Consider the following 18363-nt stretch of genomic DNA (forward strand, 5'->3'; position numbering starts at 1 on the left):
GTTGCACTGCATACGTGTGCTGCATACTGTGTGGGGCGGTTAGGAATTATCCCCTGTGTGCATTTTCTCCATATTATCACAAGAGTGGGGTTAGTACTGGTTGTAATATTTCCAAGTGCAATGTATGCCCAAAAGTACATGATGTTTAAATTGCATTGAATAGATATGTCTGTTGAATAAAAACTATTTTTACATACGTCTTGTGTAAAATCTGATTTGTACCGCATGGGGTATTTATCGTGAATGAGTGCATTGCCAATGCTTTACATTTTCCCTCTGTGATAAGCCTGAACTTCTCAGTGAAAAGCTACCCAAGGGTGAGCACAGGTTATACAACAAGTGTAATCACCTGCCTTTGACAGGGGTGGTAGATTCTGCCTGGCTAGGGCACTGCCTCAGTCAACCAAAATACCACTTCCAGAAGTCGGAGACTGTTGCTAGATGCAGGGTTTCAAAAAGGGATCTATCATTCTCATCTTTTGTTAAAGAATTTGAAGAGTTACTATAGTCTTTATCACCCTTAACAGTAAAGTTGAAAGTAAGAAATCAAGCAGAGATCCATGTCCTCAGAAAGGGTGTTTTGTAATCATTGGAAAGAGAGAAGTGCCCCTAGAAAGGTCAAGGTGTATCAAGTTTTCTGGACTGGTGATTTGTTCAGTTCTACTGATGGTTCAAATTATTGAGTGGTAAGTCTGTACTGCATGTGATATTTCAATAATGCTCCAAGAAATCCTACAGAGAATGTTTTTCTTACTTTGAATCACAAACTTGAGGCAGTACTCTTCAGGCTGCTCACTTTATGACAAAGCCTAGTATACCACTTGTCCAGTGTATGCCAGTGTTCCTCTCATGCCTTCTGTATCATGCTGGCACAGATTTGAGTAAGGCAGACTTAAAACTATTTCTTCTGCTCTCCTTTTGCTTTGACCTACTCATCTCCCAATCTAAAAGCACTCCAGACTTCTTTGCACCTGGAGATATATCAGTCGGCAGGTAATGCGCCAAGGGTAGGAAGGGTACAAAACTGTTCCTAGGTGTGAGAAATTGGGTTGCTGACTCAGTGGGGTGTTACCCTACTCAAGCAACAGTGCAATCCCTGTCAGGGTGAAATGCAAAAGTCACTAAATTAACCTGTGCTTAGCCCTCTGTAAGCTGGGCACAAAAGCAGTCAGGCTTAACTTAAAGGCAGTGTGTAAACAATGTATGCAGGACACAAACAGTAATAAAGTGAAAATACAGCACAAGAAAAATCACATCAATTTAGAATAATACTGTATATTTTAATAAAATATTTGACACAAACACAACAAAAATAGTAGAGCTAGAGTTATCAATTGTTAAAGTGTGAGGTAAAAAAGAGTGCCTGAAAGATCAAAGCGCCAACCTCAAACATCTAGGGCCAGATGTAGGTGGCTAAATACCGGCCGGTAACCCCGAAAATCGGTAAAGTTCAAGGTTTACCGACCGGTAATTAGCCATTCCTAATGTAGGTGAAGATTCGGTAAATACCGAATCGGTATTTACTGATTCGGTAAATGCAATGTAGAAAGCACATAAAAGAGTGCTTATGTGCTTTTAGAATTCGTTAATTACCACCAACTTCAAGTTGGTGGTAATTAACGAATTCCTTTAACAATTCACTTTTGAATTTTTTTTTAAGTGCCGTGTGGCACACATCCATGCCCTTAGGGCATGTATGTGCGCCACATGTGCACACGGGCACATTTCAGGGGTGCAACAGGGTGTCCTTTGGACACCCTGGCACCCTTGAAATACCTCCCGGTATTACCGATTTGGTAATACCGAATTGCTAATACAGAATGGCTTTAGATTCATTCCTATGGGCCTCCAAGTCCATAGGAATGAATCACTAGGTATTCCTTATTACCGATTTGGTAATAAGGAATATTAAGGAATCAGTATTTTTTACCGATTCATTACCTACATAAGAAATACTGATTTCTTAATACCGAATCGGTAAAATTCGGTATTAAGAATTCGGTATTTGTGGATTACCTACGGATTACCTACATCTGGCCCGTAGTCTCACGAGACTGGGTCAAAGTCGAAAAATATGGCCAACTGTGATGGAGCGTGAGTCAGATATAAGAATTGGATTGAGCCAGGCTGGCATCAGACTTATAAGAAAGTTAGAAGAAAAGCGTTCTGAGAAGGTAAGGTTCAGTGAGGCAAGGCTGCAGGCAAAGTTCGAGGATGGAGCATCATTATCGGGAAGCCGCTGGACGACGTTGCAGTAAAGATTTCTATGTTCGGACTTTGAGACGAGAGTTTTATAAGGCCGGATACCCTTAGGTGAAGGACCACTAAATAGGATTTGCTGCTGCGGAGAAGAACATAGCGGGTGCTGCTGCAAATTCAGGCCAACTGGCAATGCGCCCTGGGCCAATAGACGAGCAGGTTGGTCCTGATCTTTCCTCAGATATGTTATTGACTATAAACTATTTTTAGTCCCAAGTCTTGGATTTTGGCTATCGGGGACACCACAACCAAGGGCCGAGGACTGGTAGGGCTCCACTGGTGGTTTAGGACTCACTCAGGCTGGGGACCAGGTGCTGGTTCAAGATGGTTGGAACCTTTTCTGCCCCATAGGCTATGAGCAGGAGTCAGCCAGATTGCCCTTTGAGTCACTCTGGTAGTCCTGGGTTCAAGTAATGAAAATGGGCTCAAGCAGGATTTGAGGGCTCAGGACAGACTCCAGGAAGCAAAGCAGTTCTTCCAAGTGCTGCAAAGCAGTCTTGTGGAGTGCACAGCAGGACACAGCATCACTTGGCCTCTGAAAGTCATACCTCAGGTCCAGAAGGTGAACTGAAGGGTGGGTCTGAGGGTCCTATTTTTATATTTGGTGCCTTCTTTGAAGTAGAGGACGTTTCTAGAAAAGTCTTTTTTAAGTGCTTGATGTTTCCTGACTCCCCTGCCCTGGCTCCAAGCTGGCTGTATGAACAATGCAGTGGTGACAATTCCTTTGTGTAGAAGAAGAGCACAACCTATTCAGTTGCAAGTCAGCTGTTGCCAGCTCCACCCTCAACCTGCCAGTTGATGACCTATCCTGGCACACCTAATCACTCTAATGTGTGATTGTCTGGGACGGATAAACAAAGTCCAACTGTCAACTACATCGAGTCATGTGATCCAGTTACAGGCTGCAGGCACCAAATAGGGCAGGGAAATGCCAACTTTATTTGCAAAATTGTAACTTAAAACCCAGCTTTACCACTAAAGATTATCTTAATTACAATTTCTCAAATACCAAATACGAAATTCTTACCTATACCATATATCAAAAGTTACACTTATTAAATGTAATATCCTTCGGAGAGGAAGGCATCATAGTAGTAAACAATGAATTTAGGAGGGTTTTTACTACCAAGACATGTGAAACTTAGAAGTACATGGGCAACATTTTATTTACAATGTTCACTACCCTATAGGCTACTTGTGGGAAACATCCTTTACCACGCAACCATTACAACGCGGTATGGTTACATCGTGGTTTTTACAATGAAAGTCGTTACACCGACTTGCACTGGAGGGCGCTCTAGACTAAGGAATAGTGTGAATTACTATTCCAACACCTTCCCTACTGTACGTAGACTGGAGTTGGAATAGTAATTCACACTATTCCTAAATACAGCGCCCTCCAACGCAAGTCGATGTAACGACTTGCGTTGTCAAAACCGCGATGTAACATACCGCGTTGTGATGGTACGCGTTGTATCATCATACATCCGCTACTTGTGGTTACCTTAAGGGTGATTTCTATGCTATTAAAGGAAAGTTTAGGGCTTGGCAAGAGAGATATTTTGCCAAGACAAATCGACAGTTTAAAACTGCATTCAGGCTGCAATAAAATTCCTGGGACATGTTTTAAGGTGCTACTTAAGTGGGTGTCAAAATAAGTGCCCTAGGTCCACCAGTAACATTTCATTTACAGGCCCTGGGCATATAGTATGCCACTCTACAAGAGAGTTACAAGTAATTTCAATATATCAATCAGGTGTAGGCCATTTTTAGCACTTTTAAGGGAGAGAGCACAAGAATTTTAGCACTGGTTAGCTGTTGTAAAGTGCACATAGTCCTAATACCAACAAAAACAAATTTCAGCAAAAGTGGAGGTCTAAGGCAAAAGGTGTTGGGAAAGACCGCCGTAAGGTCTAACACTAGGATTGCATTAGATGGTTGGTTTTCCATCAATAGTTGTCAAGTTGAGTGCAGCATGAACTCCTGTGCAAGTGAGAACATCTCTTTGACTTTTTTGCCCAAAGAATAAGGGATTTTTTGTTTGATGGGGCATTACAATAAATTTAATGGACACATAGTCACATTAGGTAAATGGCTTTGTCATATTGTTGCACATTTCAAGTTTTTGGTGCATTTTCTGCGTGGGCCTACATCAAGTCTACTACATTGTGTAATGTCTCTAAAGTAAGGGATTTGATAGCAGATGCCAAGCTCAAAGACTATACTTCCTCCCACTGGTAAAATGGACTGGGCCATCATTTATGTAGGAAGTTCGGATATACCCTTCTGCAGTATAAAAGGAAGAACATTCTGTTAGTCAGAGATGCAGGGGTTACTACTAACTGGGCTTGGGGTCATTGGTCAATATGGCTGCTCTAAAAACGGACTATGATATAATTGAAAACTAGAACCCAGATTGGTCTTTCTGAGTAAAAGCAGCTTAATTAGCAGTTTATTGGACCTCTTCAGCACTGTTCTATGATGGTGAGTGCATTTTTAATGTGGTGACTGAAGTACTGTTACATATTGAATGACATAAAAATATTGCTATTGGAAAAGACCTTGCAAAATGAAATCAGATGCAGTAGTTTTAGAACAAAATATGTCAAGCACAGAACCCAAATACATATGTGGAGTGGAGTAGAATGTAAACCTGTGCCATCCTTTCCTAAGTCAGTCTTTGGAAAATTTGGAGACAGAACACAGACAGGAGTCGAGGTAGCAAACACCAAGGAGTATATCCTGCAACTATTGTGCCCATCCATAGTGGAATGTCCAATAAATCTAGTACTGGTCTCTATATGTATATTGAAGTGAGTCCTGTCATGCTTAAGTAGTTTGTCTTGTAGTATTAGAGAAGGAACATGTTCTTCCTTGTTGCCAGCATCTGAGAAGGAACATACTTGCTTTGCTATCAGGAGCATGTGAGCTAATGAAACAAAGTACACACGTAATGCTTTAGACTATAGAAGACATTTAGGGTATGGTGGAGAAGGAAAACACCGTGAATTGGCTGTTCTGCTATCCTGTCAATTATTTTGTTTGCCCACCTCATTTACGGGATGTGAAGGTGCTGATTTACACCAGCAGAGCCTCAGTTGGCTCCACCAATGCACAACATCAACTTGTGAACTTATCTGCCATAGAGCGGCAGGTGGTGGTGATGGTTCCCCGGCCCTTATTAGGATACGTTGACTGTCACTAGCTGGCGGGGCCGTAGACCACATGCAAAGCATAGAGGTCCAAGGAAGGGAAATCAATTTATGGTTTTGACTTACAGGGAGAAAACTCGCTACACTTCAGAGTCATTCGTTATTTTGTTTGTCAGCAACAACTTCATGGTTTGTAGGCTTGTTCCTGGACTAACAAATACTTGGCTGAGCTGACATACCAAACATGATGCCCGCTCACTAAAGCTAACAACTGTCAGAACACTGGCGGCTGCACTGAAGGTTTAGCAATCCATGTCAAGTAGGGCGTTCAGTAATTATGACTGACCGGCCTCTGCCAGTCATCTTTACTAATCCAGCAGAATGCCCTATAAGCACAAAAGTCAGATTTATCAACTCTTTGTGTTGGTACAAAATCACAAAAAGTGTCTGCTACAAACTCATGTAAAGTGTTTATAAAGTATTTACTTTCCATCAAGTGTCAAACCTTATTTGCACCAGAAAGTAGTCTAAAATGTTATTCCTGTGCCACCGCCTATGGTTTTAAAGGCAAGACCCTCTCTACTGAGAATGGTAGACAGTGCTTTCTGCCAAAAGCTGACCCCCGAGCCAGGTGCTAAGTTGGAGACATCCTTTAGTTTCCCTTCCCTTTTTCAAACGTTATATGTGTGCTGCACTGACAGCACACATCCAATGTGTAAACATGTTTAACTTTATCTTGGCAAAGTAGTTTGTACTGGAAAGGTCCCATTCCCATACAAACAGCAAGCACTGGTTCTTCCCACTCATCCTCTATAATTTCTATCCTTTGCATAGCATCACATGATCTGTGACACATATTACAGTACAATTAATCTAAATGTGTTCAATGCTGAATACATATCTCATTAACATTGCCACTAATTTTAAATCCACTCAATGACGCATTCAAACTCATTCATTTGTTTAAGTGAAAACAATTGGCCCGGAAAACATTACCAATCCCCAAAGTACAGTTTAGATCCTACTGCTTACATTTTTTACACACTACTGTTTGGCATGCAGTGAGCCTAAAAATGCAAACTGGTACCCTTCCAGTACAAAACCAATGCTAGACATCAAGCCCTCCTCTGCACTATTGTACATAGGTGTGTGCGGGGTGCTAATTAGCCAATTTTGCTAGTGCTGTGTCAGAGAGGAGCAGTGCCGTATCTTAGTGGAGATGGCTGTGCTATGCTCATGCTCCTCCTAACAACACAGCATAACAACTTTGGTTGCAACAGAAATTAGTAAATGTATCCCTAAATTCGGATCTGTCAGTAGAATACAATGTCTCAGTCATGCAGCTGGTCTTTAAAGAATCTTCAATATCTTGTGCTCTCTCTATTAGACTTTTCCTGGCAACTATGCTATCAATCAGCTCAGAGAGGGAGCATTGCATTCATGTTTAGTGTCATAATCACCATCATTATAAGCAACAGCAACATTCTATTTTCATTTCAGCTAAATTAGCCATAAAACATTGAATATATAAGCAATCACAATCTAATACAAAAAGATAAAAAGACGCAGATACAATTTGTTTTGGCAAAGAATGTGTCCATGGTGAGCAGATGACTTTACTATAACAAATATAGAAGAATCAAAAAGACAGCAAAACCAACATATAAGGCTTTTATTTAGCAAACCAAAGCTTTTCTCAATAAAAGGACATGGCATAATGGAGGCAAAATCAAATCTAAATTGCAATGTAACAGTTGTTTCAAATATATAACCATAAAACAAATCGGAAAACAGGCAAAGGCACATCCTGCCTGCAGAGTGGCAGTCATTCATACGATTAACCAACTAGAGTTTATCTCAGGTATGGCATTTCTTCCTAAACCATGCTTTCAAGATAACCCTTGCAACACCATGCTGAGCCTTTATATTCTAGTCATCCTTACAAAAAAGACAGAGCAAGATGATACATTCCCTAAACTGGCACTGGAAAAGCAAACATTTCATAAACAATGATACATAGGACAGAGCAAAATAAACTGGCTTGTCTGCAATACATCTTATTTTCTAGGGGGGTAGAGTGCCTAGGAGTAGTTTATCTTTTCCACCTACTGCCTCAATGAATTGATCTCAGTTCCACTCACATTTCTCTGCCACAATTTTGGGAGGCTCCAAATAATTAAAAGTACATTACATGTCTTTGTGCCAACACAATTGATGCCATTATGACAATTTATTGGACAGTTCCTTGAGCGAGTGACTCAAACCCTTTTTTTTGTAATTCTTCTGCTGGTTTCCTTTTGATACCTTCTAGCAAGAATGTTCCTACTGTCAGAATTATAGGAGATTGTGCACCATATATACCAAGCACTGTGTCCCAGCACTACAGGGCAATGTGTATACAACTCGCAGATCAGACACCTCAGCCTACAACTGCAGGGAGGTAGAATGGCGAAGGTGCTCCAGGGGACCACTCAAGCAATAGAACAACCTGCTCCGGAAGGACTGCTATTGTCTTTTGCAAATCCCCTTGGCAAGTCAATGCTTTTTGGATAGAAACTAGGCCTGTTTACAGTGGCCATTTGAAAATAAAAATAACAGTGTGATTAGTTCAGCTGTCAAACCTTGAAATCAATCCATGAAGGTCTTCATGAAATAAAGCGTACATTTCATAGGACAGAGCATATCACTGCTCATGAGAGAGTCTTCTGTACTGGGTTTCTTATCCTTAATGTTTTGGCAGTAGAGATCCACTGTCGGGCTTGTCTTAAAGCAGGAGTGTGTTCAAGCTACCTGAGACAAAGATCATCCACGTATATGAATAGCAGCTTTCCCCCCACCATTGGGAAACAGGATCTAGGAATGATGTCACCTGCAGAGGCTATTTCTAAGCACACCTGACTTCACTATATTGGGAGAAAAGCTCCTCATATTCTGTGAAACTGAAATTAGGACAGTTGCTTGGTTTCCATTTGGGTCCTTGTTGGCAGAACAGAAAACTGTGGGAGTTCATCGTTCAATAGTGTTAGACTTCTTCTGATGAGGCCAGGGAGACCATTGTCTCAGCAGGTTATGGTCAGTGGCAAGCAGCACTGGAAAGATGGCTGACAACATGAAGGTGGTGGAATTAGCCAGCCCTCTTTTCCGGTGATGAATTACAATGGGGAAAGTGGCATATCTTTTCCGAGTTGTGAGTAAATATGACAGAAATAAAATACTTCTGGAACCAAGTAAGCCTGGGCAGAGTTTGCAGAGTTCTACTATGCAGAACTTCACGAAGTGCAAAAAAACCTGTGCCGCCCTACGCGGAACTCAGCAAGCGGCGGAGTGCGTTATCTAAATGCCGTTTGCTGTGATTTTCAATGCTGGGTGTTTGTCTGCACTGTGCAATCATCGCGAACGGCACCATGAACAGCGCAAGCGGGCACTGCTTATTTTCTGCTGCTCAAGTAGGGTTTTTACTCGAGCGGCAGCTTTCTCAACGCGAATGGACGGTTTCTCAATGCGAGTGTTTGTGAGCATAAGCGACCACTCACAATGAGAAATCCGACAGCCCGCATTGAGAAATCTCGTCGGGAGGTTGATTTTCCATGCTCGCGCTTGCCAACTTGAGGTTGATGATCGCGAATGAGGAGTGCTGAAAACTCTGCAAACGCCGCAAGCAGAACGGAGTTCACTGCCCAGACTTAGAGCCAAGCCCTAAGCATGGCATTAGAGACGACTCAACAGACAGTTTGTTTCAAAGAGAGGAATATTGCAAGCAAGCTAAAAAAGTCATTTTTTGCATTCTATTTAATCAAAATCCATGTTCAATTTTCCTAATTATATTTGCAAGAATTATATTTTTAGCTTGCTACAAGCAAACCATATTGATATGTAGTCTTCTGTAACTGCAATGATTTGAAGCATTCAGTCTAAATTGCAAACACTGCGCAGCCCATGCTACCCATTCAGACACGAAGGCCTGTACAGGTTATATGTTTTATGTGTGACTTATGCAGCTGGGCCTCAATATTACAAGGCAGAATGACAGCTGATTTACATCAACTTATGATTCCAGTTGGAAAAAGCAAGTTATCATTTGCTAAGCTTCCAGATCTAATCTGGAGTGAAGGGGAGCTGTCTCCCTGTGCATGTCTTAAAGTTTGCTTCTCCTGTGAGTGGTTAAAACCTTTTGATGGCTCTTATGTGGTAACTCACCTTTTTTTTGTTTTAGTGAAGAATTTGTATAGTACTTTCGTATCGCTAATGAGACCTTGAAGCAGGTTTGGGTGGTCGATTAAGTAGCCACTTATTGTGCATTTGTTGTACATGGTTGGTAGAGTTGCCCAGTAATACATATTTTGGTGAAGTGTGGTCGGTTCAGAAGTATGCTACATTCATGATGCTGCGAGCTGTCGATTGCACTTATGCACTGCTTGAAGAAGAAGAGACACATTTGCATATCCATACATTGTGTATTGGCAGACAAAGAAAATCTGCATATCTTTGTAAATCGCAAGGTTGCAAATTCAACTTTCATGCTGATTTCCCTTGAAACTCAGAAATGTTTGCAGTGCTTCTGCTGCACTTGCTAATTGTGACTTTGCATCTGGAATATTTGGTGCACAGGCATTATTATGCCCCTTATTCTCTTTGTTGATTGCATAAGAAAGCTAACCTTAGGATTGTACTTCACTACTTATGAGTTTGTGACCAGAACGATTCAGTGGTAAGGAGAGGATGGGCAGTGAGCAAGCTAATAAGGGTAGGTAGATTCCACCCTAGATTGAAAATATATTAGAGTATTACTTGGAAGTTTCTATCCAAATGATACAATGCTTCAGATCCAACTGTAAGTGGTTGAAATGCATCTCATAGTGGAATTTGCTGCCATCCTCACCACCACCAATTATGTGTCTTTGATACTGTCCATAACTGACTGACATGGAAACTACTGTAGGCACTGACTTCACTAGTAGCTACTACTGACTTCACTACTTAGGGCCCGATTCATGTGGTGGCAAGAAGGGAACTCCACCGCAACAGCAACTGAGGGCCCTCCCTGCCAAATAGTTGTCCTCTCATCAGATGTATATGCAGACGGACCTTAGGTTTGGCCACAGCGTCATATGCTGCATGGTCAAGGACTACTCCAATGGCCCTGTGAAGGCTGACCTGCCATTCCACCCATCTAATTTAGATTGGTGAAATGATAGGTCAGTTTTCACTGTCTGTCACTGCCAGGAAAACTTGGGTGTAAGTGGCAAAACTACTAAATGCTACCCTACACAGGGGAGAGGACTTACATGGTGAGGGAAGCATTGCATTTTTTATTTTCAAAAAGAAAATCCTGTTTTCAGATTTTCTTTTTGAAAAAAAAAAAACAGGAAACAATTTTATACAGGCGTCTGTCCCACTGACACAGCCCTGCACCAAACAGAAAAATGCATTAACAGGAGCCATTCTGATGGCAGTTAATGGGAATGCTTTATAAATGATCCCCAGTTTGGTGGTCATTTATAAATCTGGTGGGCAGTCCTTCCACCAGGGCAACAGAGTAATTTACTCCATTGCCCTGACAGAACAATGAAATGCTACAGCATCAAGCTCACACTTAAAATGTTAACAAGGTCCAAGCAATATGCAGCAGACCCCACACAATCCCAAATTATAGATCCAAACCATTACCATCATAGTATAGAAAAGACACATTTTAAGAGGACCTATTTGACAATTCCTTACTGGCCAGATACAGGAAAACCAGCAATCCAGATATGCAAGTAGTCCATAGGAACATGTGAAACAATGGATTTCATTAAGGCAGGATTGCAAATTTTTTAACTTCTTTTCATATCCTGTGTGAGAAAATTCCTCTTTTTATGTGGTCACCCTATTTTGTACTGAACTTCATTGATGAGGTGTAGGCTCTGTCCAGTGCCCAGTGTACGTGATCTGCCCCATGAGACATGTAGAAATTGGCTAATCCCTGACTAGCAATTTTAACTCTCCTACAAGGCCATAGTACATGGTGTAGGAGCTTCACCTATGGCATGGAAAGTTATAAGTCACACATGGACTGCCGCTTTGTTCTATCCACAAGTGTGACAAGGAAAAGCTGGCTTCATGGTTACCATTGTAGCCTGGCTGCTGCTGTTTAAACCAGCAGTGTAACCTATGAACATAACAGGTAAAAACCTACCCTTTAAGTGTTTGTTAGTCAGCCCTCTCAAAGCCCTGTAGCCCCAAGATACAGTACATTCTATTTAAAAGTGAGATGTGGAAAATTAAAGCTAACATAGCCCTAAACTGACAGTGCCTTGAAGGCAATTTTCACTGTGACAGACCTAGCAGTCCTATGTAGGAAATCAAAGTAAGGATTAAAATACTAATACTGTATCTCAGGAATGAGATCAGCATAAAAAATAAATATAATAATACTGTTTTTATAATAATAAAGATGGAAGTTATCACTGCAGCGGTACAAATATTAGTTAGTAATGAACTGGTGAAGGAATTCTTTGGTATTACAGAAGGGAGTGTGCGCCATGCTCCTCTGCATAAACACTAATATAGATAATTACAAAAACAGCATTTTATTTTGTTAATGGGATGAGCACACATGCACAAATCAGCTCAATGCACATTTTCAATAATTTAATCAAAGGAATTTTGTTGTTTTCTATTATACATAAGATTGGTTTTAGCACTCAGCTCAAGGATACTCATAGACTTAAATCATCATAAAAGTTTAATTGAAATGTAAGCTTATAGTTGTGCAGAAAATAATCATCAATACTTATGATTAAAACTTTTTCAGCCAACATGCAAATATTTGTTGTTCAATACTATAAATTCCATCACTGAATCTCAATCATAAACAGGATGTCATGTCACGCACCACTGCTAGTGTACAAGGTATCAGTTAGCGTCAGTTGGCGTGACAACACAAAAGCCTGAATGTGTCTGTATGGGAACTGACATAATATAACTTACTTCAGGAAACTCAAGGTCTCAATTAACCAAGCTAAACATGTTTCAGCATGAAAACAATAATTAAAATATGGGTTGATATTATACACACTTTTTACCCTTTGATTTTCCCTCAGGTAAGTGCTAAAATAACTCCTGTACCTCACTTGTTCTATATACCTGGGTATGTGGGAAGGCTGGACTGGCCATGTAGAGGGGCTTGCAGCAGCCGACTGTTAAATGATTGAAACTCTCTGGGTCTAGAGGTTGTTATATCCCATTAATTAAATGACCATTAGGAATAACCCAACAGGCAGTGCACGTATGTTCCTGGTAGTAGAGAGGAGCAGATGGTCAAGAGACCAGTTTTACCAATCTCCAGGGGTTAGTATCCGATCTTAGTGTTCTTACATTATCTAAACTCTGTGGTTCAACAAAGTTTGTACAATTGAAGGGAAAGGGGCCATTGCCATAGTCATCAAGAATTAGTCCTCTAGTGATGATCTCTCCTTAGCTTAACACTTCTAGAAATTTGAACAAAGCAGCCAATGATTTTAAAGCTGAACAGCCCAATTAGTCACTTCAAAACACAACAGCAAATTACATTTTTTAAAGTAAGCTATTGCCCACCTCTAAGGTCAGCTGCTTATGGACCATGAAAACTACTATATACTACACAAAAAAAGAGAGGCAACAGGTGTAAACAGTCATATAACAGAAAGAAACGCTCTTGAGCCTTTAATCGGATACAAAATCTTCTTCAATGATTTCAATTCTTGAAACGTGCAGCCAACGTGTTTCTCCCTAAACAGGGCTTCATCAGGGCTGCAAATACAATACATGCACATCAAGATACTGTACATATAGTATAATCTAAAATACAGTCACCAGTGTGAACAAGCAAATTTTATTTCTAGTTGCCTAAGTGACTCACAGTTTCAAATGCACGTGACATGTAGCCTCAGTGCTCTTAAAACCTGTGTAAAAACCAACCGGCATGCAGAAAATGTGAAAACTCTTTGTCGAATAGCCCAAAGAACTCATGAAGAAATAGGAGTAGTGCAGTGTGTTTTGAGAAAAGTAGACAGGAACACACGCCCAAAAGATTGTGAAATTACTTAAGTAAAATCATCTAGTGCATCACACGATCACAGACCGCTCTAACTAGAAAACAAGTAGTGGCCATCATGTAGTGCTAAAACGAGTGTTCAAGAGCATTAATCTCAATTCCTCACCACTGATAATGTAATCAAGCAGTTATCTGGATTATGGGGCTCATTAGGATGGCGGTTGGACTGGAGTCCGTCCACCATACATGTGGCGGTCCCTCACACCGGATCAGGATGCGACCACCACCGTGGCGGTCGAATCCTGCATCTTAACTAGGGCTGGGCGGATTTTGCCTAGCGCAACTACGCACAATTTTGAAAGAAATTGTGGAAAACGAGTGCACAACCTGAGGGACCGTGTGCCTGGGACTGGGGTACCTCGTGATTGGGCAGGCTCCCCGATCTCCCCGGCCTGGCTGCGTTGAGAAGCAGGGACCGGCTCCGAGCCTCCTGAGTTTAGGTCAGGGCCTGGGAGCCCCCGTCCTGCAGCCTGCCAAGTGTCCATCTGCCCTGGACAAGGGTCCCTGGTGCAGAGCCCCAGAGCCCTGCAAGGGCAGGTGGGAGCCCTACCGCTATGGCTCGGTGTGGGCAGCTGGGAGTCCTTTCGGACCCGGCCATCTGGTCGCACCTTTCCCTTGGCCATCTGGTCGCACGCAATGCTTTCCAATGGGGCGACCAGATGGCCGGGCTGCCCTGGAAGTCCCGATGGGGGCTCATTCGCCTCCCCGATCCCAGGCAGGGCTCCAGGAGGTCAGGTGCGTCCAGGCCTAGGGTCCCCTCCATCACCCGGTGCGTACGGTTTACCAGAAAGGGGAGTAGCCTTCCTCCGGATTACTAGGGGCAGGGTATGCCGGGACGCCCATCCTGGGGATGGTAGTTCTCAGGCGGGGACCAGATGGGCTAACCCCAGAAAACTTCCCCGGAGCGTCCGGTGCTCCCTCCTCCAGCCCACGGCGGGGCAAAGTGCACGGGACGGGATCCATGGGTCCACCGGGCGTCCGGCCCCGGGAGCTCCTGCAGGCCTTCCATGCCTGAGGCCCAGCGTGGGGTATATGAGCCCCCCGAGCCCTGCAGCCCCGGAGCCCTGGAGCCCTGCAGCCCCGGAGCCTTGCAGCCCCGGAGCCCAGCAGGCCCGGAGCCCTGCAGACCCAGAGCCCTGCAGCCCCGGAGCCCCAGAGCCCAGGAGTCCTGGAGCCCTGCAGCCCCAGAGCCCTACATCGCCCGAGCCCTGCAACCCCCCGAGCCCTGCAGACCCCGTGCCCTGCAGCCCCCGAGCCCTGTGTGGGCAGGCGGGAGCCCTAGCGCGAAGGCTCAGGGTTGGACAAATGGGAGTCCTTTCGGTCCCGGCCATCTGGTCGCACCTCTCCCCTCGGCCATCTGGTCATGTGCAATGCTTTCCAATGGGGCGACCAGATGGCCGGGCTAGCCTGGAAGTCCCGATGAGGGCTCATTTGCCTCCCAGATCCCAGCCAGGGCTCCAGGAGGTCGGGTGCGTCCAGGCCTAGGGTCCCCTCCGTCACTCGGTGCCCTGCAGCCCCGGAGCCCTGCAGCCCCGGAGCCCTGCAGCTCCGGAGCCCTGCAGCCCTGGAGCCCTGCAGCCCGAAGCCCCACAGCTCCCGAGCCCTGCAGCCCCCCGAGCCCTGCAGGCCCCGTGCCCTGCAGACCCCGAGCCCTGCGTGGGCAGGCAGTAACCCTAGTGCGAAGGCTCAGGGATGGACAGATGGGAGTCCTTTCGGTCCCGGCCATCTGGTCGCACCTCTCCCCTCGGCCTGGAAGTCCCGATGAGGGCTCATTTGCCTCCCGGATCCCAGCCAGGGCTCCAGTAGGTCGGGTGCGTCCGGGCCTATGGTCCCCTACGTCACTCGGTGCGCACGGTTTACCAGAAAGGGGGGTATCCTTCCTCCGGATTACTAGGGGCAGGGTATGTCGGGACGCCCCTCCTGGGGATGGCGGTTCTCAGGCGGGGACAAGATGGGCTAAGCCCGGACGACACTTCCCCGGGGCATCCGGTGCTCCCTCCTCCAGCCCGCGGCTAGGCAAAGTGCCCGGGATGGGCTCCATGGGTGCCCCGGGCATTCAGGCCCCGGGAGCTCCTGCGGGCCTCCCATACCTGAGGCCCAGTGTGGGGTCTGCGAGCCCCCCCGGGCCCTGCAGCCCTGAAGCCCTGCAGCCCCAGAGCCCTGGAGCCCTGGAGCCCCGGAGCCCTGCAACCCCGGAGCCCTGCAGCCCTGGAGCCCTGCAGCCCCGGAACCCTGCAGCCCCGAAGCCTTGCAGCCCTGGAGCCCTACAGCTCCCGAGCCCTGCAGGCCCCGTGCCCTGCAACCCCCAAGTCCTGCGTGGGCAGGTGGGAACCCTAGCGCGAAGGCTCAGGGTTGGACAGATGGGAGTCCTTTCGGTCTTGGCCATCTGGTCGCACCTCAGCCATCTGGTCACGCGCAACGCTTTCCAATGGGGCGACCGGATGGCCGGGCCGGCCTGGAAGTTCCGAAGAGGGCTCATTTGCCTCCTAGATCCCAGTCAGGGCTCCAGGAGGTCGGGTGCATCCGGGCCTATGGTCCCCTCCGTCACTCCGTGCACACGGTTTACCAGAAAGGGGGGTAGCCTTCCTCCGGATTACTAGGGGCAGGGTATGCCGGGACGCCCCTCCTGGGGATGGCGGTTCTCAGACTAAGCCCGGACGACACTTCTCCGGGGCGTCCGGTGCTCCCTCCTCCAGCCCGCGGCGGGGCAAAGTGCACAGGACGGGATCCATGGGTCCCCCAGTCATTCGGGGCCCGGGAGCTCCTGCGGGCCTCCTATGCCTGAGGCCCAGTGTGGGGTCTATGAGCCCTGCAGCCCTGGAGCCCTGCAGCCCCGGAGTCCTGCAACCCTGGAGCCCTGCAGCCCCGGAGCCCCCGAGCCCTGCAGCCCCGGAGCCCTGCAGCCCCAGTGCCATGGAGCCCCGGAGCCCCGGAGCCCTGGAGCCCTGGAGCCCTGCAGCCCTGCAGCCCCGGAGCCCTACAGCTCCCAAGCCCTGCAGCCCCCTGAGCCCTGCAGGCCCCATGCCCTGCAGCCCCCGAGCCCTGCGTGGGCAGGCGGGAACCCTAGCGCGAAGGCTCAGGGTTGGACAGATGGAGTCCTTTCGGTCCCGGCCATCTGGTCGCACCTCTCCCCTTGGCCATCTGATTGCGCACAATGCTTTCCAATGGGGCGACCAGATGGCTGGGCCGGCCTGGAAGTCCCGATGAGGGTCCATTTGCTTCCCAGATCCCAGCCAGGGCTCCAGGAGGCCGGGCGCGTTTGCCCCTAGGGTCCCTCCGTCAATCGGAGCACGCGGGTTACCAGAAAGGGGGGTAGCCTTCCTCCGGATTACTAGGGATAGGGTACTCTGGGACCCCTCTTGGCCTAGTGGTCTTCAGCCGGCAGCTGGACAGGCCAGGATGCTGCCCCAGCCCTGGGTCTGTCCCGGGGCCTGACGCGTGGCAGGCTGCCCTAGATGAGACCCGGCAGGCCTCTCCCTGCTGGGCTGGGTCCAGGGGCCCAGGCTCCGTCCTCAGTCCTGCTGCGTGGAAGGGTGCCCAAACGAGTTCCCGGGGGCTCCGTCCTGTGTCCTGCCGCGTGGCAGTGTGCTCAGGACGGGGTCTGGCGGGCCCAGGGAGGCTTCCCCTTCGCCTCCAGGCCTAGGAGCCCCGGCTGGGTTGAGGGGCCCCACTGGGCCCCGGGCAGGGATTCGGCCCGGGCCCCGTCCCCCGGCCTGCGGCACTGCCAAAAAACCCAGGACGGGGTTCTGTTGTTGCCAGGGAGCCTCCCCTTGCTCGTCTGGGTTCAGGAGCTCCAGCCGGGCCCCTGAGGGCCCCAGGGAGGGCGGCCTCCCCACCCCGGGCTCCATCCTAGGTCCTTCTGATGGCAGGGTGCCCGGGACGGGGTGCGGCATGCCCGGGGAGTCTCAACCTGCGCCTCCTGGCCTGGGAGCCCCGGCTGGGTCCAGTGGCCCCGCCGGGCCCGGGTTGGGTGCTCCGGCCCTGGGCCCCGTCCGGGACTGGGGTCTGTCGGTCCCGTGCAGGCCTCCCCTGCTTGCCAAGGTGTCCGCGGGCCCCGGTTCGGAGGGCCCGTCGGGTGCCCCACTCAGCCTCCATGGCTGGGGCCCAGCTGGGGCCCTGGACTTCCGGTCCCCCATGCCCCGGCACCCGCTCACTCTTTTGTTGGGGCACAAAGCGACCAGATGGCTTCCCTTTTGAGCCCGGCCATCTGGTCGCACCTTTTCCCCTCGGCCATCTGGTTGCACCTGTCCCCTCGGCCATCTGGCCGCGCATGTCCCTTCGGCCATCTGGTCGCGCCTATCCCCTCGGCCATCTGGTCGCGCGCAATGCTTGCCAATGGGGTTATTTTCCTCTGGATTACTAGGAAGAGGGTCAGTCGGACCTCTGTGAGGTCCGGCGATTCTGAAACAGGGGAAGCCAGACCCTGGGCCCACCCACCGGGGCCCCCAGGGGCCCAGATACGTACCTGCCTCTGGGTGACTGGTCTGCCCCGGGCCCGTTCCGGGGTGCCTGGCTGCATGCCGCGCATGGCTGTCCGTGGTGTCCCACCGGCTGCCCGAGCGCACGCGCCTCGGGCGCTCTCCTCCGCGGCCGGCTTCCCAGAAAGGGTGAAACCCCTCCAGACGTGATCCGGACAAAGAGGGCACGCGCTGCCGGGTACACCAGGCCCCTGCTCCAGCAGGGGCGTTGACTTCCCCGGCAACCCTCTTGACGCTCCGGCATCCTTTTTCCGACTACGACCTCAGATCAGACGTGGCGACCCACTGAATTTAAGCATATTATTAAGCGGAGGAAAATAAACTAACCAGGATTCCCCCAGTAACGGCGAGTGAAGAGGGAAGAGCCCAGCGCCGAATCCCTGCCCGGCAGCGGGCG

At 47.8% G+C, this 18363-nt stretch overlaps 1 protein-coding gene and 1 non-coding gene across 2 annotated transcripts in view; both read left to right on the top strand.

The window, feature by feature from the left end:
* The window catches only part of STK32B (serine/threonine kinase 32B), a 1850878-nt gene that overhangs the window by 315900 nt on the left and 1516615 nt on the right, over window positions 1-18363 (top strand). The gene's annotated exons all lie outside the window — the stretch shown is intronic.
* Window positions 18225-18363, top strand: part of LOC146863063 (28S ribosomal RNA) — a 3780-nt gene continuing 3641 nt past the window's right edge. The window contains exon 1 of the ribosomal RNA XR_014978681.1: window positions 18225-18363. This exon is cut by the window's right edge and continues 3641 nt beyond it. This is a non-coding gene — a ribosomal RNA (28S ribosomal RNA).

Source organism: Triturus cristatus, chromosome 2_2, assembly GCF_964204655.1.
Source record: "Triturus cristatus chromosome 2_2, aTriCri1.1, whole genome shotgun sequence".
NCBI classification, from domain to species: domain Eukaryota; kingdom Metazoa; phylum Chordata; class Amphibia; order Caudata; family Salamandridae; genus Triturus; species Triturus cristatus.